General features: G+C 43.9%; 1 protein-coding gene across 4 annotated transcripts in view; it reads left to right on the top strand.

Annotated features, from left to right (window-relative positions):
* The window catches only part of LRRC1 (leucine rich repeat containing 1), a 165119-nt gene that overhangs the window by 101243 nt on the left and 38418 nt on the right, over positions 1 to 25458 (top strand). The window lies entirely within an intron of this gene.

The raw sequence follows: 25458 nt of genomic DNA, 5'->3' as shown, positions 1-25458 counted from the left end.
AAAGTGGGCAAAAGCACAAAAACATTTTATTGATGCAGAATACAGCATTTAATATTATTGGCTTTTAAGCTTATTAGATGGTGGAAAACTTAGTTGCAGCAAACTTAGCTGGGAGAATTAAAAAGTCGAAAGATGTGCATATCCACCAATGTGCCCGAAAAAAAATTAGAAAAAAAAGTACTGGGTGGGAAAAAAATGTGGACTATAAGAGTAGATCTTACATATAACAAGCCTACCTAAACCTCTTAACGACACCTGCAGAAGTATGAGTACATCAAAATGCTGTTAATAATGTTTGGTACGTAATGCCCATTAGCCCTCTTCAAAAGCCCACGGACCATGTTTTGATTGAACTGTCAAAACTCCCTTCCTATGCATTGGGGGAAGGAGGAGAGGGGTTAGACAGTTTGGAGTCCACAAGGGCATGTATTCTGCACCAATTAAATGTTTTCATTCTTTAAGCCAGTAGGTGTCGGGGACAGACCTACAGATCATTGGCAAAACTAACTTCCATACACTCACCGGCCACTTTATTAGGTACACCTGTCCAACTGCTCGTTAACACTTAATTTCTAATCAGCCAATCACATGGCGGCACATGGTCAAGACAATCTCCTGTAGTTCAAACCGAGCATCAATATGGGGAAGAAGGTGATTTGAGCGCCTTTGAACGTGGCATGGTTGTTGGTGCCAGAAGGGCTGGTCTGAGTATTTCAGAAACTGCTGATCTACTAGGATTTTCACGCACAACCATCTCTAGGATTTACAGAGAATGGTCCGAAAAAGAAAAAACATCCAGTGAGCGGCAGTTCTGTGGGCGAAAATGCCTTGTTGATTCCAGAGGTCAGAGGAGAATGGGCAGACTGGTTCGAGCTGATAGAAAGGCAACAGTGACTCATATCGCCACCCATTACAGCCAAGGTAGGCAGAAGAGCATCTCTGAACGCACAGTACGTCAAACTTTGAGGAAGATGGGCTACAGCAGCAGAAGACCACACAGGGTGCCACTCCTTTCAGCTAAGAACAGGAAACTGAGGCTACAATTTGCACAAGCTCATCGAAATTGGACAGTAGAAGATTGGAAAAATGTTGCCTGGTCTGATGAGTCTCGATTTCTGCTGCGACATTCGGATGGTAGGGTCAGAATTTGGCGTCAACAACATGAAAGCATGGATCCCTCCTGCCTTGTATCAACGGTTCAGGCTGGTGGTGGTGGTGTCATGGTGTGGGGAATATTTTCTTGGCACTCTTTGGGCCCCTTGGTACCAATTGAGCATCGTTGCAACGCCACAGCCTACCTGAGTATTGTTGCTGACCATGTCCATCCCTTTATGACCACAATGTACCCAATATCTGATGGCTACTTTCAGCAGGATAATGCGCCATGTCATAAAGCTGGAATCATCTCAGACTGGTTTCTTGAACATGACAATGAGTTGACTGTACTCAAATGGCCTCCACACTCACCAGATCTCAATCCAATAGAGCATCTTTGGGATGTGGTGGAACGGGAGATTCGTATCATGGATGTGCAGCCGACAAATCTGGGGCAACTGTGTGATGCCATCATGTCAATATGGACCAAAATCTCTGAGGAATGCTTCCAGCACCTTGTTGAATCTATGCCACAAAGAATTGAGGCAGTTCTGAAGGCAAAAGGGGGTCCAACCCGTTACTAGCATGGTGTACCTAATAAAGTGGCAGGTGAGTGTATATTACAATACAGAACTAATGTAGTAAATGGTATCAGACCCTCTAGGGTTAAAGTACCCTTGGTAAGGTGGGGGGGGCTTAAACACAGTAGGAAAAAATTAGAAATACCCTAAGAGTTCGAATCGCCCTCCTTTCCCTAGAACTTGGGTATTGTGCATCCCATATTTCCTGGTCTATCAAAATATGTAAAAACCGTAAATCCCATCAGTGAACCCCTTTGACGAAAAATAGTTCACAAATGTTGCCACCTTTTTGCTATTTCACAACACTAGTCTCAAAAATGGTAGCATTGATTGGTCCCACAATAGATGACATCTTGCACAGCTCTATACACCAAAGAATAAGTTATTGTCCTTAATATCGAAACAAAGATTTTTTTTTTTTCTTGTACAAAAGATTAATTTTTTGAAATCTATATAAATTTGGTATCTCAGTAATCATATTGAACCAAAGAATAGAGAGGAGGGGGTAATTTGGAATACACAGTAATACTACATAAAATGGCGCAAATGCATTTTTTCCCCTCACCTTCTCAAGGGCGCTGACCAGAGGGATTAGCCACGCATAGGATTGGATACACCATGAAACACTTTTAACAGTGGTCCCTTAAGTTCAACCACAGTTGTCCCTTGTCCCTGGAGAACTATGGAAGAGCTCTGGAGAACCTGTCAGAGCTGGATATGCGCAATAAACCTGGAATCTCAGTGAATTCTCCTGCAAGGCAAAGGGCTGTGCCAAGGAGCAGGATACACAAGTCCTTTAGACTCCTCCGGTCTCCTGATAAGTCCCTTACCTGCTTTAATGGAGTTTGCTGTGGGCGTGTGTGGCTCACTGCAATGGTGAGAAGCCCAGGGTGGGACCTCTCCCTGCTCATTTGCCGGCATCTGAAGCCAGAAGCAGTCGCGTGGGGTACTACAGACACCTGGCGCTCTCCGATGATGTCAGAGAAAGGCGGTTCAAATAGGGCACCAGGAGGTTTGTGAGATGTTGTGAATTGCCTGGCTCGGTCAGCTCCTATGCTGTGCAAGTGTTTGAAAACCTCTAAGATACCATGTACATTGCTGGCTTCTGCTGGATATCGCCTATTGTCAATATGTCCACCTCCTAGAGACCTGCAGAAACTCCAGATGCCCTTGTCCAGGTTGGTACCTGCTCATGTACATCCATTAGTCTACTTAGCTGTCTATAGTAGTTACTAAGGATTCCCTTTTTGGTTTATCTTTCTTGTAGGAGACTGCTCAAGCTAAGCCGCCTTTTAGGAAAACTGGAAATTTATGCAAAAAATTGTTCTCCTCTTCATACAAGAAGGATCTCTGTACGAAGCGCACCCGGAATTTTGTGGCAGATGAATATACACTACACTACAAACTATATTGTTAATGTCTCAGTGGATATGTTCAAATTGTGAGCTACAGCATTGGTTTCTCAAACACTGCTACATGGTGTACCTGGTTGAGCACCTGTTCTGAAGACATAGGCTCTAAAAATAAACTGAATGTCGTACTATGTGTAGGAGACGGATTATTTTGGTCAGAACTAGATGATATTCTGGAAAAAGCTTCTGGGCAAAAGAGATTCCCTTTGGAAGCAAAAGGTGGTACTTTCATAACCAGAGAAAATTTCACACAGATTAGCCACAGAGAGAGGGAGCTCCTCCAAGTTCCAGTCTCTTAAAGAAAAAAAAAACGAATATCTTCGTCAGTACACCACAATCGTCCAAGCCAGACGATCAGTGATGACAGTCTTCCAGTGTCACGCAGTCTGGGAGAAGATGAGATAATATCCTTGCAATGGCCCTAGGAGTTGATTGTCAGGGTTATCAACTAGAATTCAAGTCTTTTCTCCCAGTAGATTATTTTTGTAATTTGCACCTAGATCAAGAGAACAACAATTCATTGAAGAAGAAATTTTGTCTCTGCTCAACAGGAATGTATTGATACACATACTGCAGGATCAGCAACAAGAGGGTTTCTACTATACCAGGTTCCTAGCAAACAAACAAACTGTACCTCCCATACAATTATAAATTTAAATAATTTAAAACAAATGCCTTCTATACAAGAAGTTCAAGATGGAGAATGTAAAGACAGCCTTGAATCTTCGGAGTGCTCAAATGGTAACGGTGGATCTGGAAGATACTTACCACACCATGTCCAAGTTTACCTAGAGGTTTCTTCAGGCTGCAGTGCTTTTAAAAGGTTCTTATTAGAGATGAGCGAGCACTAAAATGCTCGAGTGCTCGTTACTCGAGTTGAACTTTTTCCGAAGCTTAAGTGCACGTTTCGCATAACAAACCTCATTGAAGACAATGGAAGACTCGAGCATTTTTCAAGGGGACCAAGGCTCTGCACAGGGAAGCTTGGCCAAAAACATGGAAAATGGAAACACCATGGAAATGGACAGGAAACAGCAGGGGCAGCATTATGGGCAACAGCATGGCGATGACAGAGTGACTGAGGCAAGTTAGCATCTAAAACGCCCAATAATTGACCCTGACACTATAGGGGACGGCATGCGGAGGCAGCGGCAGGCTAGAGAGTGGCATGGCGAAATACCCCAAATGGACTTGGGCTTCAAACCAATTAAAAAAATTCCTTTTGGCGAGGATAATGTGTAGCACTGTACGTATCAGTATTTGGCATGGTGATGGCGGCAGGGAGGAACCAAAGGAGGTGAGCAAGAAGCGCTGAAAGGATTTCCTATGTGAACAAAAGGTTGCCGGTATATTTAGTCGATAACACAGTATGGCGGAGACAGAGTGACCAAGTTCCATAACGTATCTGGTGAAACACCTGAAAAATGAGCCTGACACAGCTCGTTTGCTAAGGGGACGACATGTGGAGACAGCTATGGAGACGGCGGTTGGAGGCAATGGGGACGGTTATGGCACCCGAGGTGAACGTAAGGAGATGAGAAAAGAGGAGTGAAAAGATGGATTTTAGAGGTAAAAGGTTATAGTAGTAGATTAAAGTTGCTGCAGTTAAAACGATGGATCTTGGGATGGAGCTGGTGGTCTGCTGCCAGGCAAGCTTTCGCCTGTCCAAGCACCTCCCTCTCAGCTCCTCCCCACTCAAAATGGACCAAGGGGCCGGAAGCGTTTACTTTGAAAAATTATCATTTTCAAAGCAGGCGGTGGCTACAAACAGCATTTCAAAAAATGTTTTGTGTAAGATCAAGTGTAGTACTGTTCTTAGAAGTATTTGGCCTGGTTATAGTGGGGGAGGGGAACGTAAAGAAATGCGCAGGTAGCGCTGAAATAATATTGGTCAAAGATAAAAGTTTGGCGGTATATTTTGTGGATAACACAGCAGGGTGGCGACAAAGTTAACAAGTTTGATGTGGAAGCCATTAAAACAACCCAAAATTCTGCCCGACATAGCCCGTTTGCTAAGGGGATGATGTTTTGAGGCAGCTATGTGGACAACGTGTGGAGGCAGCAGCCACAGCCTCAGGCTGGCGATTGTCTGGCATTTCTAAAAACCTTTTGTGTAAGATCAAGTGTAGTACTGTTCTTATAAGTATAAGCCTCGGTCTCTACCAGCCTATATGGCAGCATCTCCAGGCTCAGTAATTTGGAGATGTGGACGTTGAGGGCTTGGGCGTGTGGGTGGGTGGAACTGTATTTCCTTTTGCGCTCCAGCGTCTGGGGTATAGAAAGCTGAACAATGCGCATGGAGACATTGGTGGACGCCGTGGAGGATCGTGGAGGTCGAAGGTGTGGTTTTCGAGCAGAAGGCGTTTGTGCCAGGGTCCTGGCAGAGGCAGCAAATGACACAGGGGGAAGGAGCAGTGGTGTGCCCGGCCGAAGGTGAACGGCCTTGGTTCCATTGAGTGGGGTGTTTAGCGTTCATATACCTGCGCATACTGGTGGTGGTTAAGCTAGTAGTGGTGGAACCCCTGCTGATCCTGGTGTGGCACAGGTTGCACACCACAGTCCGTCGGTTATCCGGTGTTTCTTTAAAGAACCTCCAGACTTCAGAAAATCTAACTCGCCACGGGAGCTTCACTATGTGAAACATTTGGCGCTGATGCACCAGCTCTGGCCCTGCCTCTCCGTCTGGCCCCACCACTGCCTCTTCCAACCTGTTCTTGTATAGGACTCGCCTCAGAAGCACTGTCTTCACTCGGCCTATCAACCCAGCTTGGGTCTGTCACCTCATCATCCTCCGATCTCTCAGTCTGCTCCCCTCTCTGACTTCCTTCCCTGACAACCGTGTCTCCTTATCGTCCGACACCTCTTTACACACTTCTTCCACTACTTCAACAATGTCATCATCACACACAGACTGCGACCATTGGAAAACCTGGGCATCGAAAGAGCTCAGCAGCAACCTGACAAGTGGTTTGTGACTCTGGGAAGGGTCCAGAAAACAGTTCCTCAGCGTATGCCGGCTCAAATGGCAAATTTTCCTGGGAGAGGGCAGACTGGGGGGAAGGAGGTTGAGGTGGAGGAGTGCTCACTTGGGTAACATGGGTGGACTGCGTGGAAGACTGACTGGTGGACATATTACTTGAAGCATTATCCGCAATCCACGACATCACCCGTTAACACTGTTCTGGCCTCAACAGTGCTCTACCAGGCTCAATAATTATATGCCATCACATGTCCACAAAGACATGAACAATAAAACAATATATGTGGGGTTTGTATGTTGATTTTTATTTTATTCAGTATATTGGGTTTTGTAGCCAGATCTGTGTTGCAAAGAATGAAGCAACTTCCTTGGCATCCAAACGTTTTAAATTTTGCGTAAAAATTGCTCATTTGAAAGCCCAGATTCTGAATCTAAATGAGCAAGTTTCAAGGCTGCGTGCAATTGACAATATGGAGTGGAGTTTGCTACTCCTTAACCACAATTGTACTGGGGAAGATGGGTGTGGAGATGGTAGTATGGAAGTTCAGAGTGAGGGGCCACTAGTTGGGTAAGTTGCATGGAGTCTTGTCCTTATATGGCACACCTGAATAAGTTTGCCAAGTTGGCGGATGAGGGGGGATAATGGCACAGGCGTAATAATGCTGCAGAAAGACATGGTCTCTAGCAACCAGGGGAATGGGAGCACAGGAAAGGTCAGACAAGTGCTGGTAGCGGGAGATTCCATTATTAGGGTAACAGACAAAGCAATATGTCAGAAAACGCACTGTTCGATATGCACCGTCTTTTTAACTGCTTGGGTTCAGCATGTAGCGGATCAAGTTGACTAAGTGGGAGATTGGGGAGGTAAATAAGTGGCTCAAAAGTCAGTGTAGGAAGGAGGGGTTTGGGTGCATAGAGAAATGGGCTGATTTTCCTGTTGGTGGGCTGCATCTAAATAGATTGGAGGAGTGTTTAAATTGGAGACCTGGGGAAGGGCAACTACACATGTACAGAGCAAGACAGTGTAGATGGGAAACTGCAAATAGAAGTTATAGTACATGGAGGAGGAAGGGGGTGGAGAGGAAAGATCGCAGAATATGAAACAAAGGAATGGGTATAAGGATAATTCTATAAAGTGTGTGTACACTAATGCCTGAAGCCTCACAAACAAAATGGAGGAACTAGAAGTCCTAAGCTCCACGCCCAAGAACATGTGCCCACATGGCTTTGGCCGGGCAGGCACAGGTTGGGCGCACTGGAGAAGAGGAGAAGCGAGCGCTGCTCTCCCCTCCCCTCTCCATAGAAAACATATTTTTTTCTGCCATGGCACGGTATGGTGAGCACACGTTGTGCTCACCTTACTAAGCCCTGGCACCATAGACAAATATGGGGTACATTTTGCTGCCGTATATAGGTCCCCCATACGTTCATCTGAATGTAGCCTTAATGTTAGAGCAAATGTATAATATTGTGTGAAACATGGCTGGACAAACGTGATGACTGGGCTGTTAATATAGATAATTTTTTTAGAAATAATCATATAAACAAACCTCTCCCCCTTTTTAATTTATATGTAAAATCTTGCCTCTAGCCCATCCTGCGTCATGACGTTGGTGTAAAAAAAATACGGAGTTCTTATGGGTGGACATAAGGGCTATATTATTAGGGGTTTGTTATAATCCTCCAATATAGGTACTTTTACCCCTATCCTGTGTGTGTGCGTGTTTATGTATATATACTAGCTGTAGCTCCCAGCCAGGGATTGCCCATGGCAACCAATCAGAGCTCAAGTTTCCTTTTTCCAAAGCTAAAGTTACAGATGATCTCTCATTGGTTTCCATGGGAAACTTTAACAGTTTTACCTCCAACAGTTTTACCTCCTCTATATGGTGGGAAATAAGTGGATTTTGGAAAGTGCGGAGTGAACATTTCGACTCAAAACGTTGTCTATGACTTTCCCTAAGTCACCAACTGTGCAAAATACATACTCAGCTTTATATAATATAATTGGTGTTCGTGACAGTTTTAAAACAACAACAAATGTTTTATGCTCCTCTCAGCCCATGGCTCTTGATGCTACTAGTGAAGACAGAGTAGTACACCCTTGCTACACTGCGCAAGCGCTGTAGGTAAGCAATGTGCATTATGAAGCCGTGTTGTTATTCCAGCTTCATTGAATACCTGTAAAAGGAATCACCAAGAGCTCCAGATGTGAGTCCAATGTGGCTAGAAGTGGCGTGGTGTAGCCCGTCCATATCGCGCCACCTCAATCGTGCAGCCAGCTATCCAAGCAATAGAAGCGCAACGGTTTGGATACCGTCAAGAGATTGACTCTGACCTAATGGAGACACTGATTCGCATTGTCAAATAACAATCATTTATAAAAACTCTAAAACATATCTAACTCTGGATGTAGCGCCTCAATCAATTCCACCCCATACTTTTTTCTCCACTTCCATACACTTTCTGGACTACCATCCAGCTCCGGGGATTGACGCTGCAACTCCACCTTAACCTGACCAGCACAACACTATTCCCTTATTGTGCACACACTTCTAGGCGCCTGGCTCAAACAAATCCCTTAGTATTTTTCACTCTAACCTCAGCATTACTGCATGAAGTGCTAAATGACCGTGCTCAATGCAGTTTTTCTGTTGAGTTGTACAGACCTGAGAAGGCTTTGACATTAACTGCTCACTACATGAGTAAGGAGCAGATAAAAAAAAGGCACAGAGGATCTGTTGTCTTCAATGAAATTGATAACAAAGTTTACAATTATCACCCATACTATGCATTTTTTAAAGAAAAATTGCTTCAATTTAGGTTTAGTAATGCTTAAAAATAATTGAACCAAACTGAAATTAAGTTTGTTTTGGGATATTTATAGAAAAAAATTTCAATAGTTAATGTGTCAATTACAGAAATAATGTCTTTGCCTTTGTTAATCATAACCTTGCAAATAAGGTATACGGTATGCTTCAAGTCTTGAGATAATGTCCTTGTGTAGTTTAACCCCTTCCCGCCACAGCCCTTTTTCATTTTTGCGTTTTTAATTTTTCACTCCCCACATTCAAAAATCTGTAACTTTTTTATTTTTCTATGTACAGAGCTGTGTTATAGCTTATTTTCTGTGTAACAAATGACACTTCAAAATGGTGGTATTTAATATTCCATGCCGTGTACAGTGAAGTGGGAAAAAAATTCCAAATGCAGGGAAATTGGTAAAAAAACGCATTTGTGCCGTATTCTTGTGGGCTTGGATTTTACGGATTTCACTGTACGCCCCAAATGACATGTCTACTTTATTCTTTGGATCGGTACTATTACGGGGATAACAAATTTGTATAGGTTTCATAATGTTTTCATACATTTTAAAAAAAAATTCTCCTGTACAAAAATTTTTTTGGAGATTTTGCCATCTTCTGGGGCTAATAACTTTTTTTATATGCAGCAAAGTCTTACCGGCTATGGAGAGGGCTCGGCCCGCGACCCGGGACCCGGCATGTGACGTGTAAGGGGTTAATAATTGTTTAATTTTATTACATAGAACATATGGATTATCTTTTAATGATATTGTGGGAAACATAAATAGGAAAGTAGTCGGTAAACACTGGTAAAATTCATTGCAGTCCAGAACATCTACCTATTGCTTGGAGTAACCTATTGGGTCTGGACATCACAATTGTTCCTGGAGCATCCAGTTGGATGCACTTGTGCTGGATCTGCAAGAAGTATAAATGCAGCTGGGGTCAGCAGTGGTTGACGGTGACTGGCTGCAGTGCACTGTTTGTTTCACATGGCAGCTCCTGCTGTGATGGTGTTGCAGGGACTTAGGTACACTGTGCTGTGCATTGTGCCTAGTGAGTCATGTACACAGCACAGTGCACTTTATACTGCTCTGCTCCTGTGCCAGCCATTGTGAATAAGTGCAGGAGCATTGAGCCATCCAGTGAACACCAGGACTGCCCACAGGGACCTTGTGTTTGACACCCTTGGTGTGGACCATTTTTTTTAAAAATCTTTACATACAAATAAAAAATTAGACCCTAGCCCAGATCGAATTTATCTTTATCATATAAAATACCATTTATTCCGGCGTATAAGATGACTTTTGAAGACAGAAAGATCTTCTGTCTTCTCTGGGGTCGTCTTACACGCCAGTAATCCCGACCGCCCACCATGTATTCACGGCGGTGGTCGGGTCGCGCTGCATGGAGAGGGCTCACGGGCTGAGCCCTCTCCATAGCCGGTAAGTCTTTGCTGCATATTGCAGCAAAGGCCTACCGGTAACACCCGCGATCGGTGCTAGCACCGATCGCGGGTGTCTTCACAGCGATGGCTGCCGGCAAAGCTGCCGGCAGCCTCAAAAAGATGGAGGCGCATGGGCGCCGCCATCTTACCTGGGATCGCCGCTCCCTGTGACGTCATCGGGGGCGGCGATCCATCTCCATGGTAGCCTCGGGTCTTCCAAAGACCCGAGGCTATTTCATTTTAACCCCTTCATTACAATGTGCTGATAGCACATTGTAATGAATGAAAAGGAAAATCCCCATATACTGCCATACTGTAGTATGGCAGTATATGATAGGATCGATCAGACAACCTAGGGTTAAAATACCCAAGGGAGTCTGAAAAATAGTATAAATAAAAATTTAAAAAAGTTAAAAAAAAAAAAAAAAATTATAATAAAAAAAACTAAAATTTCAAATCACCCCCCTTTCCCTAGAACTGACATAAATATAAATAAACAGTAAAAATCATAAACACATCAGGTATCGATGCGCCCACAAATGCCCGATCTATCAAAATATGATAACGGTTTTTCAATGCGTTTATCCCCGTAACGGAAAATAGCGCCCAAAGTCGAAAATGGCACTTTTTTGCCATTTTGAAAAATATAAAAAAATCTATAAAAAGTGATCAAAAGGTCGTACAGTCCTAAAAATGATATCATTGAAAATATATTATCAAATTTCGCAAAAAATGACACCACCCACAGCTCCGTACACCAAAGTATAAAAAAGTTATTAGCGCCAGAAGTTGGCAAAATCAAAAAAATAATTTTTGTACGGGAGGTTTTCAATTTTGTAAATGTATGAAAACATTATAAAACCTATACAAATTTGGTATCCCCTTAATCGTACCGACCCAAAGAATAAAGTAGACATGTCATTTGGGGCGCTCAGTGAAAGACGTAATATCGAAGCCCACAAGAAAATGGCGCAAATGCGTTTTTTTTACCATTTTCATTGCATTTGGAATTTTTCTGAGTACATGCCATGGAATATTTAATAAAATAAAAATTTAAGGTACAGTATGGTAACATTTACAGTAAAATGGACGATGGTAATGTTGTTGTTGTATGCCTTATGTTTTTGAGCGACAGTTTTCCTGCTATATACCTGCATGTCATAAGAATTTAAATTAAAAAAAGGACCATGTTAAATTCAAAACTGTTTTTTTTTTTTTAATTTTTACCGGTGTTTTGTATGCGTTTAAAAAGGGGTAGTCTTATACGGCGAATATATCTTAAACTATATATTTTAAACATGAAAGTAGGGGGGTCGTCTTATACACCAGATCGTCTTATACGCCGGAATATACGGTATATATCAGCATAACAATTTTTTTTAAAAATGGTCTAAAATTCTGTAACAATCATGTGCGTTCCCAGGCTGTCAACTACAGATCTATGGTTTGTGCCAATAACAACAGTAGAGGACTGTCTAAGATACAAAAAAGAATAAGACATGCTCTATAAATGCTAGCAGCTCACATGTGGGGCCATAGTAACTATAGCCATGTGTAAGACTATGGAAAGACCTGGGGACCTGCATCAGTTGTTGAAACAGCAACTCTTTGCAAGAGGCCTCTGTCACTGCTGTGCCTTTGGAGACTTTGATGCTGGAAAATGCTAATCTACCCATTAGGCTTCAATTTTCTGTTTACAACACTATCACTAAATATTTATAAAACGAAAGTCTGCAGATATGCTTTTTACTTACAATTCAAATGCATCAGAAAAGAAGGCCTATTTCTTTAAAGTTAACTTTCAGATTTCAGTAGATACTGGCAGCTAAAGACATAGATTGAAATGTGAGCTGTGTAATAAACTTACCTCCTCTCAGGCTCTTCTCTTTTTCACTGGTAATTTTTACTGGTAAACAGGTGAGATTTCAGATAAGAGGGTATTCTAGAAAGAACATTTCAAACCCTTCATGCTAGTTTAATGGAGTAAAATCTGGTGATCATTTTCTTTTAATATTCTGTGTGTAGCTCCATTCTGTTGTTAATCTGTTGCAGATTTTTATATACATTATTTTAAACTTTTAAAAACTGTGGCTCTTTGAAACTGTCATCTTAACTCCCTAACGCTCAGCAACGGCAGCTCAGGTGATTGACGCTCAGTTATTCACTCTGATATCAGATCAGCTCATAATTGGAGCTGGAACGGCATCGATATACAATGGCTGACCACTTAGTATAATACCCATGGTCAGAGTGAGCTACAATCCCAGGTGTTTTCAGCATGACAGCAGCATTTAAATTGCATTCTAGGGGGCTCTCCCCCACAATGGCCCCCTCCCCATTCGGTCCCGGTTTGCAGCGTCCGGGCCGGGAGATCCAGGCAGCCCGCATTGTGAGTGTGATGGGAGTTCATCGCATCACACTCGCAAGTGTGGAACGGGCCTTATTGCTTATTCAAATAAGCAGGGAAAATTTAAAAAAAAAATTCACTTTTTTTAAATTATTTGTCTGCTTATTCTATTGACAAAACATGTAATTATTAAAATTATTTTGTTAAAGTTTATATTCTATAAGTAGGTCTCACTTCATGCAAAAAAAGAAGTTAGGGAAAAAAATGTGTTGTAATCGAGAAATAAAAAATTATGGAAATTAAAAAATATATTTAAGTTTTAATATTTTTAAATTTTGTAAAAAAATGTTTTTGTTTTGCCAGACTCTGATGCCAATTAATTTTTTATGCCTCATTCCAATCTCCGTAAAAAAAAAATGAAGCAGCGAACCCTGAAATTGACACCTGAAAGCAATTTTATCAGACATACTTATTTAACTTCTTATTTACATTCTTTGCCACATATGATTAACGCAAAAATAGAATACAATTTGTTAACCTGTTATATTTTGTCATGAACAATTAAAAAATATATTTTTCTTTATAAATTATTAAATGTTGTGTCATTTCAATTTTTATTCAGAACAGAAGTTCCCGGTCCAAGATATAACATAAAACATGCACACATGTTATGACCACAGCATCTTAAAATGTTATAAGTTCATGTATCAGGACATAATAAACATTTTGACTTAAAATTAACACAATGTCAGGTGATCAACAAAGACCAATCCGACATGACAGATTCTGCTTTTATGAAGTCAAAACGGAAGTGCATTGTTTGAAACAATAAGCACACCACAATAGTTTGTAGATTGACCATTAAAGGACATTTACCATCAGATTACCTGATGGTAGATGATTTATACTTACCTCTCCGTCCTTTCCCCTTCAGCAGTTATTTGATTTTAATCTAAATAGGAATGGCTGCATTTAGAAAAAATAAAAGGTTTTTTGAAATATTTAAATGAGCTTGAGGCACTCTGCAGAGCACCTCCAAGCTGGTCCATCTTTTAATTTATTCACTGCTCACACTCCAAGCAGAGATTTTCAGAGAGTAGGGTGGTGTCACTGGCACTCTGCTCGGAGTGTGGACACGTGGCAAGAGGAGAGCACTGAATAAATTAACCCTTAAGGACATTGGATGAAAATGTAAATTCCCAGTCAGTGGCCAATTCACCCCCTGGACGTATATTTTCTTCCTCAACTGCTGTAACCATTGACAACTGTTAATGGTGACAAAAGTGCGGGAGCCTGGCTGAATGGGACAGTTGGGTTCTTGGTTGTGTATTGCTCAGGTTGGCAGTGTATTACATTGAACAAGCGGTTAGGTGGTCACTTGTGCCAATCCCAAAGTGGGAAAGTAAAAAGAAATAAAAAATAAAATAAAAAGTAATATAAGTCCACTAAATGGCCAACTGCTATTTATAAAAGTGAATCACCACACAAACCGTACATACAACATATCACCATGTCCGTAACAACCCGTAGAATAAAATAAAATCATTACTAAACTTGTGAACACAATACATTTTTTAAAAAAAAACATGGCATAAAAGGATTTTTGAACATCCAACCAAAAAAATAAAATAAAAAGTAATCAACATTTTCTCCAATTTCATTTTTATTCTGCAAAATTATTCAAACATATTATTCAACAGCTATGTAAAAGGAATACTGCCATAATCACACTGTCACGGGCACCCCCGCGATCCATACCATGGATCGCGGGTGCACCCGTGCCTCCGTTGCGGGCACCCCCGCGATCCATATCGCGGATCGCGGGTGCACCCGTGCCTCCCTCCGCTGCCCCAGTCCCGCTCCGGTGCACTCACCTCTCCTGGCTCCCGCTCCCGTCCGGACTGGGTCTCGCGCGCGGCCCCGCTTCCTAGGGCGCGCGCGCGGCACGGTCTCAAGATTTAAAGGGCCAGCGCACAGGTGATTAGTATTGGTCATTTCCTGTTTTGTATATAACCCTTTGTTTCCCATCATTCCCTGCCGGATCTTTGTGCCTCTTAGCCTTAGAGAAAGCTTCCTAGCGAGTATTGCTGTGTTCCTGCGCATTCCTGCGTTCCAGTGTATTCCTGTGTGTTCCCGTTCCTGAGTCCTGTGTTCCTCCCTGTTGCTGTGTGCCTGTGTTCCCGTTCCCTCCTGCCTGGACCTCCTGTTGCTGACCCCGGACTTGAACCTGACGTTGCATCTCTGCCGCCTGCCCTGACCCTGTGCCTGGACCCGACTACGAGTTTGTCATCCGCTAAGGTACCTCGACCTCGGCTGCCACCGTGGGCTAGTCACACCTGGGAACGACCTAGTGGTATCCTGCCGCAGCAAGTCCAACCCGCTTTGCGGCGGGCTCTGGTGAAAACCAGGTGCCGCTAGGCTCCGGTTCCGGGTGTTGGCTAGTTACATCTCCCGCGGTGGTCCAGAGGATCCACTGATCCTAACAGTAAGATCCGGCCATGGATCCCGCCGAGGCTCCTTCTCCCAGTCAGCCTGATCTCGCCACCATCGTGATCCACCAGTCCCGGCAGATTGCAGCACAGCGGAATCAGCTAGAGCAAGTCACCGCCATGCTCCAACAACTACTTGCTACCCAACATCAGCAACAGTCTCCTGAAGCGGCCGCTGCGACCCCTTCTGCCCCGGCTTATCTTCCTGCTGCTGAACCCAGGCTACGCCTCTCTTTGCCCGGCAAGTATGATGGAGATCCACAGATGTGCAGGGGCTTCATAAGCCAGTGCTCCTTGCACATAGAACTGATGCCGTCGCAATTTGCCACAGAGCGGTCCAAGGTGGCATTTGTCCTCAGCCTTCTTTCCGGGAAAGCCCTGGCCTGGGCTACTCCGCTTTGGGACAGAGATGACCTGGTTGTGTCTAACCTCACTGCGTTTCTGTCAGAGTTCCGGTCAGTCTTCGAGGAACCAGCACGAGCCTCCTCTGCGGAGTCTGCATTGTTGAACTTGCGTCAGGGCAACTCATCGGTGGGAGAGTACGCAGTTCAATTCCGCACCCTGGCTTCTGAACTTGCGTGGAACGATGCAGCCCTCATCGCTACATTTAAGAAAGGGCTCTCTGCGCAGGTCAAGGACGCACTGGCAGCTCGGGATCTTCCATCTACTCTGAGTGACCTCATCACCTTGGCCACTCGAATTGATGTTCGGTTTAAGGAGCGAGCTGAGGAACTACGCTCCGAGTATCCCCAAGGCCGTGTTAGACGCATTCCTCGTCTGGCGCCAGTCTTCCAAAGGCCGCTCCAGGGCCCGCCTGAATCTTCTGCTGAGGAACCCATGCAGGTTGACCGAACCCGGCTCACTCTACGAGAGCGTTCAAGACGCCGACAGGAGAACCTCTGTCTGTACTGTGCCAGCCCAGAGCATTTCATCGGTTCCTGTCCTGTCCGTCCTCAACGTCCGGGAAACGCCAGCACCTAGGCTTCTTGGGAGAAGCGTCCCTAGGTGTAAGTACAGCTTCTCCACGTCTGACTCTTCCCGTGCTCCTCAGCGTTGGCACCGGTACCCAGATCCAGGTTACTGCCTTCCTGGACTCGGGCTCTACAGCGAACTTCGTGGATGCAGCCTTGGTCTATCGGCATCACTTCCCGGTGGTTTGTCTCGAGAAGCCATTGTCTATTGCCTCGGTCAATGGTCAGATTCTCTCCGTGCCCATTTGGTTTCGCACGGAGCCCCTGCTTCTGCAAGTTGGTGCCCTACATCAAGAGAGACTTTCGTTTTATGTGCTGCCCCAGAGCACATCTGCTCTACTGCTGGGTCTCCCCTGGTTGCAGCTTCATGCCCCTGTACTGGACTGGTCCTCCGGGCATATCCTCCGTTGGGGACCGAACTGTGCTTCACGTTGTATGCAGATTCCCCGTCCGCTACCTGTGAGGACTTCGACTCTGGCTCCCAAGTCTCTGGAGGGTCTGCCAGCTTGTTATCGGGACTTTTCGGACGTTTTCTCCAAGAAGCAGGCGGAGATTCTACCACCACATCGTCCCTATGATTGCCCTGTGGTTCTTCTTCCTGGCGCCACTCCTCCCAGAGGTCGTGTCTATCCTCTTTCTGTACCTGAGTCTCTAGCCATGTCCGACTACATTAAGGAGAATCTGCAGAGGGGTTTTATACGCAAGTCCTCCTCTCCGGCTGGCGCAGTTTTCTTCTTCGTTACCAAGAAGGACGGCTCCCTACGTCCCTGTATAGACTATCGTGGGCTGAATAAGATCACGGTAAAAAACCGTTACCCCCTGCCGTTGATTACAGAACTCTTTGATCGCCTACGTGGTTCCAAGGTGTTCTCCAAGCTGGACCTCTGTGGTGCTTACAATCTCATCCGGATCCGCAAAGGTGATGAGTGGAAGACGGCGTTTAACACCCGTGATGGGCACTTTGAGTACCTAGTGATGCCCTTTGGACTGTGTAATGCCCCTGCTGTTTTTCAGGAGTTTGTGAACGACATTTTTCGGGACCTTCTTTATACTTGTGTCGTGGTCTACCTCGATGACATCTTGGTGTACTCTCCAGACCTTGAGTCCCACCAGGCACACGTACGACAACTTCTAGGTCGACTTCGTGCCAATCACCTCTATGCCAAGTTAGAAAAATGCCTGTTTCACCAGCACTGCCTTCCCTTCCTTGGTTACATAATTTCCAACAGAGGCCTCCAGATGGACCCCGCGAAGCTGTCTGCAGTTCTTCATTGGCCACGTCCAGAGGGTCTCCGAGCCATACAGAGGTTCCTGGGGTTTGCGAACTATTACCATCAGTTTATTCCCCATTTCTCCACTCTGGTGTCCCCCATCGTGGCGCTCACCAAGAAGGGTGCCAATCCACGTGCCTGGTCTCCAGCTGCTGAAATGGCCTTCTCCAAGTTAAAGTCTGCTTTCTCCTCGGCTCCCGTAGTCTCTAGGCCAGATACGGACAAACCCTTTCTTTTGGAGGTGGACGCATCCTCCATAGGAGCTGTAGCGGTGCTCACTCAGAAAGGGCCCAAGGGCCGAACTTTGACTTGCGGTTTCTTTTCCAAGACTTTTTCCCCAGATGAGAGAAATTATTCCATTGGAGACAGAGAACTATTAGCCATCAAACTTGCTCTTGAAGAATGGCGATATCTTCTGGAGGGAGCTCTCCATCCTGTTTGTGTGTACACTGACCACAAGAATCTTCTGTACCTCCAGACAGCCCAGCGCCTGAATCCCAGGCAAGCCCGGTGGTCTTTGTTCTTCTCCCGCTTTGACTTGCTGATTCATTTTCGTCCGGCAGACAAGAATGTCAAGGCTGATGCTCTGTCCCGTTCGTCAGATGTTGTTGGAGATGAACCAGTTCCTCGGCACATAATTTCTCCTGATCAGCTTGTTGTTGCAGCTCCGGTGGACCTTCGGCAGCTGCCTCCTGGCAAGACGTATGTTAGACCTGCTCTCAGGAAGAGGATTCTCTCTTGGGGACATTCTTCTCATCTGGCTGGGCACCCTGGGGTGCAACGCTCCTTGGCCCTCATCTCCCGCTATTACTGGTGGCCAGACCTGGTCAAAGATGTTCGGGAGTTTGTGGGATCCTGCTCCTCCTGTGCCCGCAATAAAGCCTCTCGTCTCAAACCGGCTGGACTGTTACTCCCGTTGCCGATACCCAGTCGCCCGTGGTCTCACGTGGCAATGGACTTTGTTACTGATCTGCCTGTCTCCTCGGGCAATACTGTCATCTGGGTGGTGACGGACCGGTTTTCCAAAATGTCCCATTTTGTTCCCCTTCCAGGTCTTCCGTCTTCACCACAGCTTGCCAGTTTGTTCTTCAAACATATCTTCCGTCTGCATGGCCTTCCGCTTCACATTGTGTCCGATCGAGGAGTCCAGTTTGTCTCTAAATTCTGGCGTTCTTTATGTAACCAACTGCAGGTCATCCTTGACTTTTCTTCTGCTTACCACCCTCAGTCGAATGGTCAAGTAGAGAGGGTGAACCAGACTTTGGGCTGCTACTTGCGCCACTTCGTCTCAGCCCGTCAAGACAATTGGACTGACCTTCTACCTCGGGCTGAGTTCTCTTACAATTCTCTGGACTCGGGATCTACTGGTTCGGCTCCGTTCTTCGTGGTCTATGGACGTATTCCTCGCCCACCTCTCCCGCTGTCTACTCCCTCTGTTGTCCCTGCGGTGGAGGATCTGGTGCAGGATCTCAAGGCTGTTTGGGACCAGACCCGCCAGTCCCTTCTACGAGCTTCAGACCGTACCAAGACCCAGGCTGATAAAAGACGTCGAGCTCCTCCTGTCTTCTCTCCTGGTGACAAAGTATGGCTATCCTCCAGATACGTCCGGCTTAAGATACCCAGCTATAAACTTGGGCCCCGTTTCCTTGGCCCCTTTGAGGTAATCAGGTGCATTAATCAAGTGGCATACAAGCTCCGCCTTCCTCCATCTATGCGCATCCCGAACTCCTTTCATGTATCCCTCCTGAAGCCAGTCGTCTTGAACCGCTTCACCCAGCAATCCCCTCCTCCGTCTCCTGAGGCTGATTCTCCAGATGTATATGAAGTCAAGGAGGTTCTGGACATGAAGTTCGTAAGGGGTAAGCGGTTCTTCCTTGTAGATTGGAAGGGGTTCGGGCCTGAGGAGAGATCCTGGGAGCCTGAAGAGAATATTTTTGATCGGACTCTCCTCCAGAGGTTTCTTGGGACCAAGAAGAAGAGGGGGAGGCCGTAGGGGGGGGGGGGACTGTCACGGGCACCCCCGCGATCCATACCACGGATCGCGGGTGCACCCGTGCCTCCCTCCACTGCCCCAGTCCCGCTCCGGTGCACTCACCTCTCCTGGCTCCCGCTCCCGTCCGGACTGGGTCTCGCGCACGGCCCCGCTCCCTAGGGCGCGCGCGCGGCACTATCTCAAGATTTAAAGGGCCAGCGCACAGGTGATTAGTATTGGTCATTTCCTGTTTTGTATATAACCCTTTGTTTCCCCTCATTCCCTGCCGGATCTTTGTGCCTCTTAGCCTTAGAGAAAGCTTCCTAGCGAGTATTGCTGTGTTCCTGCGCATTCCTGTATTCCTGCGTTCCAGTGTATTCCTGTGTGTTCCCGTTCCTGAGTCCTGTGTTGCCGTGTTACCTGTGTTCCTCCCTGTTGCTGTGTGCCTGTGTTCCCGTTCCCTCCTGCCTGGACCTCCTGTTGCTGACCCCGGACTTGAACCTGACATTGCATCTCTGCCGCCTGCCCTGACCCTGTGCCTGGACCCGACTACGAGTTTGTCATCCGCTAAGGTACCTCGACCTCGGCTGCCACCGTGGGCTAGTCACACCTGGGAACGACCTAGTGGTATCCTGCCGCAGCAAGTCCAACCCGCTTTGCGGCGGGCTCTGGTGAAAACCAGGTGCCGCTAGGCTCCGGTTCCGGGTGTTGGCTAGTTACATCTCCCGCGGTGGTCCAGAGGATCCACTGATCCTAACACACACTGAACCACAAAACATAAATATATTATCTATGCTATATGGTGTATAAAACAAAAAATTTAACCTCTTGTCCATTATGGACAAAAATGCATGTCCAAGTCAGTGAGTAGTTCCCACGCCTGGATGTGCAATTTTTTCCTTTATGAAGCTGTAACTGTAAATGGTGACACTGTGCGGGATCCTGGCTGTATGCAGGGTTTCTTCACCTGCCCCCACCTCAATTGCCACCCCGTGTGTGCCAGCTTTGAGGGTGCCGATAGTCTTCATGGCAGCCTCGAATCAGATGACGGACCTCCGGACTATCTCAGCTGTTGAGTGACAGATCTTGTTTACAACAGGATCTGTCACTTTTCATGTCAGCCTACACATCTGCATAGTCTGACTACTCTAAAACACTGCCATAAATCAATATTGCAGTATATTAGATTGAACAAGCGATCAGATGATCGCTTGTTCAAGTTCCAGAGAATAGTTGCCACTATTCACCATAGTAGATCTGTGAAAGAAATACCCACATGGATAGCGGAGTATGTTCTTTACATGCGCATTTTAACTACATGTTTTGTGATTATATTTTATGCCAATAAATCTGAATTGTAAAGAACATACTACGCTTTCCATGTGTGTATTACTTCCAGTGATCTACTACGGTGAATAGTAGCAACGAAGAAGAATAAAACGCAATAGTGATGGTCTGAATAGTGGCCCATTCTTATCAGAGAATCTGTGCAATTGTGCTAGTCTTTTGGAATTATCGGAAGAAAGCTTGTGGAACATTTTATTGAAAGAAAAGGAAATAGTAGGAAGATCTGTAGCTCCAGTCAGAGTAACTTTATTTGTTTTAATTGTGGGACTTTTTTTTGGATCGGTCCTTGGCTGTTTGTAGCTCCCAAAGGGTAAAGTGTGCAGCACATTGCTACAAAACTGGGAGAGTAATTAATTGTAAAAAAAAAATTAATAAAAATGTTTAGAAATAGGAGAAGAAAATTAAAAAAAATATTAAAAGTCCCCTAAATGACCCATATATTGTAAAACGCTCATATGTAATAAAAATGTTAAATCCCCGTAAATTCTGCACATATATGGTATTGCTGCGTCTGTAACAATCCGTATAATAAAATAAAAACTTTACTGAACCTATATGGTGAATACCGTATTAAAGGAATTATAAAATACATGCAGAAAATTACGATTTTTGACCATCCAACCAAACAAAAACTAAATAAAAAGTGATCAAAATTTTAATTTTAAGCCACAATAAAAAGAAGGGTTAATGTTAAGTAAATATTTGGAAGGTTAGACTAACTGTATGATGAGCAAAACATATAGAAATCAGAAAATCACACATTTTCAAAATTTTAACCAAATTCCATTTTTTTAAAATAAATAAATGCAAAATGTTTCAACGAAAATATACCACTAGGGTAGGGCATAACATCAAGAAAAAAAAACAATAACCATTGTAAGGTAGTGACACATGACAGATTTAAGGCTGCGTCTTTAAAGGGGTAGTCCCACAAAGACCAGGTTCTTAAATATACTCAGGATGACAAAATGACATATTCTCTAATTCACTGTTATTAACAAAAAATACAGCATTTCACAAATATAATTCCAACCTATCTGTCCTGGTGCATACAATTTTGGTTTCCCGGGGATCCAAATATAAACCTTCTATCTTCTATGGCCAGTCAGGGCAATTGCAATTACAGGGCCCTTCCATTACAAGACAAGCTCACTTACAGACACTTCCTGCTGGCAAGCAGCAGTGTGAGAAAACTTACTCTACAAGCTAGAAGCAAGCTAAGGTCTTTATAGCATGGGAAGAAGCCATATAGCAAAGATGACCGTGTGTGTTATAGGTGAGTTAGCAGAGTGGCATTGTGTTTATATCCCTCTCATGGATATCATCATCTCTCTTTTTCTATTTGTCAGATAGTGGTGAAGGTTCAGAAGCTAAATAAAAGTGGAGATAAACCCATACACTGATAATCTAAGCACACTGTCAGCACACAGGGATCATAATGTGTCTATTGAGAGAGTCTCTGCCCACACTCTGGAATTTTACACTTACCATCACTGAGTTATAGGATCTAAAACATCAATGAAACTGAGTAAAATTGTAAAGTAAGGGGTTAAAAATTATCTTCATTGTAAAAATCACTAGGGGGTTATAATTTGAAAACTTTCTTTCATGGGAAAACCCCTTTAAGGTAAAAATTAGCTGGGTCATTAAGGGGGGTTAAAAGATGGACAAGCTCAGAAGTGTTCTGCAGATTGCCTCAAGCTCATTTAAATATTAAAAAAAATATATTATTTCTTCAAAATGCAACCGTTCCTATTTATACTAAAATCACATAAATCATCTACCAGCAGGGAATCTTCAACTATAAATCATATAATGCTGTAATCAGTTTTTTAAATTGCTCTGGGGAAATGTTGGTCCACTATCCCCTGCAGCAATAGTTTGTTTTATTGAGTCTGGATTTTGACAAGACCGTTGCTGCACCTTCTTTTTAGTTTTAAGCCAACCCTTTAAGATTTGCCGGGGTGCTTGGGATCACTCTCCTGGTGCATAAGTTTCAGCTGTAGCTGATAAATATCCTTACGCTAGAATATTTTTCCTACAGGGGTCACCCCAACTCAAACAGAAAGCTAAGGCTACAAGCCCAAATTGTCACTAGCCCAGCACTGTACTTTTAAATTGGTACTGTACTTAATGGCCACACAACTACTCAATAGTCCTAGAAGTCATTTGGTGTATTTTGGCAAACTTTGTCATGGTGCCACCAACTTCCATAATAACTTGCCATAATGACAGAATTAAAGCTGTAGTTTTAGGAGGCATTGGTGAAAAAACGAATCGTTTAGCCATTAATCCCTCAATACTCTGGTCTTTTTTCCTGGTTTTTACTTCCCTTTTTCCAAACGTCAATCATTTTTTATTTTCAGTTTACAGAACCATATGAGCACTTGTTATATGCAAGACAAACTGAACTTAATATTTAATATTCTGTGCAACATATTGGGAATTAGGAATAATATACAAATCCAGTACTTTTGTATTTACTTTTTGTTTTTAGGCCAGCATTGGTAACCTGGAAAAGGCTCCCAACTATAATAGCAACAAATGCCCCCCCGCCCCCTCATAACCTCCTCCAATATGGTAGCATGCATGTATACTCCACCACCATTTTATTGCCATTGTCATAGGCACTAGCAGCACGTGTCTGCTAGTATAATACAGCAGGTCATTGCCCTGTAAGCAGAGGGTTCTGCATACCTTCTTAATGCTGCCTTGTGCCATGCTATCACAGTTTGCCAAAACAGATATGGATGCCATTGGTTAATCAAGGATATCTGCAGCACCTGGTTGCTTTCTTAACTTCTATAGAAGCAGCAACAATTGATGTGCTTTTTCACATTTTCACACCAAAATGAGGTAGTGTAGGTGGATAAAAAAAATCACAATTGCTGGTTTAGGGCTCGTACGCAAGTAAATTGTTTATGTGTTTTGTTGCTAGAATACCCCACATAACCTCTGGCCTAGAATTCTCTAGTGTCTTGGTTGCCAAGAAGGATAGAGTTTGTAGGAGAGTGTGAGACAAGTCCCTTTCTTGTGCAGGACTGTCCCATTATTAGGACAAGTGGTGTCCTGAATTTATGGGACACGTGAAGAAGGAGGAAGCATGGGCAGCAGCAGAGCTATGCCCAAATAAAAAAAAAAATAGGTTTACAGATTATTTCTTCTCTCTTTTTTTTAGCATGTTATTTGGCAGATTTTAGAGTTCACTCTTTGTCTGCTGTTTTTATTGGCAATACATTTTGGCTTTCCATGTTTTTTTTTGGTATGTTCCTTTAATTTTGTAAAGAAAAGGAGAAAATGGGTTGGCTCGGCACTCATATCTGTATACAAAGCAGCTTTGTTTCCTCAGAGTGGTCACCCCTATTACCCTTCACAAGGGAGCCTCGAAAAACCTTTTGTTTGGGACATGCTGAAGCATGATAATATTTATCATATGCAGCAGCAAGAGGAGTTTTTTTTGTTTCTTTTTTTTTTTTCATCTAAACTATATTCTTTCTTTTGTTTTCAGGTGACAATTTAATCTTTCAGTTATATTTTTACTAGTGTAACAGAAATGAAAATTAAAGATTTTTCTTCCTTTTTTTTAATCTTCTTCTTTTCTTTCTTGGTATGGAGATTTTCTGAATGCGGTATTTGTTTCTTTCTTTTGAATTTATTATATATATATATATATTTTTTATATATATATAATACACACACAAACGGCCCCCTACTTAAGAACACCCGGCTTACAGACGACCCCTAGTTACAAACGGACCTCTGGATGTTGGTAATTTAATGTACTTTAGTCCCAATGATCAGCTCTAACAGTTATCAAAGGTGTCTGTAATGAAGTTTTATTGCTAATCCTGGTTCTTATGAAAACTCAAGTTTTAAGATCCAATTGTCACAGAGACCGGGGTTACAATTATAAAATATACAGTTCTGACTTACATATAAAATCAACGTAAGAACAAACCTGTGACTGTATGTATGTATATATATATATATATATATATATATATATATATATATATATATATATATATTATACATATGTTACTAGGAGAGGCTGTATAATTGTGTTTCCGGGGGGCTGTATATACTGGTTGGGGGGGGGGGGCACCAGTTTGTACCCAGGGGCCTCCACCACCATTAAAGAAGGCCACATGTCATCAGGTCTGTGTCACTAGTCCTGTCACCACTACCTGTTGGAGCAGATCACAAGGATCCCATCCCAGCCTTTATCTAGTTATTTCATACATTAATCATTGTAAAATCATCTATTTTTTATCATGTAAATGAGGCTGGTCACATGGTCAGAGGCAGTGATGACACCCCTGTTACCCCTCCCCTCTCCTCCCCCTGCTCATGTCTGTGTATAATGTATAGTAAAGCATTGCTAGTGTGTGTATGTCATCTGCTGACATGCTGCATCCTCCTAATATACAGGTGAGAGACACAGACATCAGCTACACATGAATCTGACATGTTCTGCTGTAACATGGCTGTCTGGAGCTGCTGTATCTCTCCTAAACACACACACATGCACACACAGGCTGCAGGGGGCGTGGCCACCAGCACCAGGAAGCACTTCATTATACAGGCTGTCAGTCAAGCACTGGGGGTGTGGCTGTGCCTCCCACTCATGAATAGAGTGGACAGCTTGAATATGCTAATGCTTCATTGGACATTTCACAGGTCATTTGCATACAGCTTTAGGACCTCATTGCTTAGGTTTACAGGCATGTAGAGGGACAATA

Source organism: Engystomops pustulosus, chromosome 3 (assembly GCF_040894005.1).
Source record: "Engystomops pustulosus chromosome 3, aEngPut4.maternal, whole genome shotgun sequence".
NCBI lineage: Eukaryota > Metazoa > Chordata > Amphibia > Anura > Leptodactylidae > Engystomops > Engystomops pustulosus.
The sequence above is the reverse complement of the archived record's forward strand: the minus strand, read 5'-3'. Positions and strand labels throughout refer to the sequence as shown.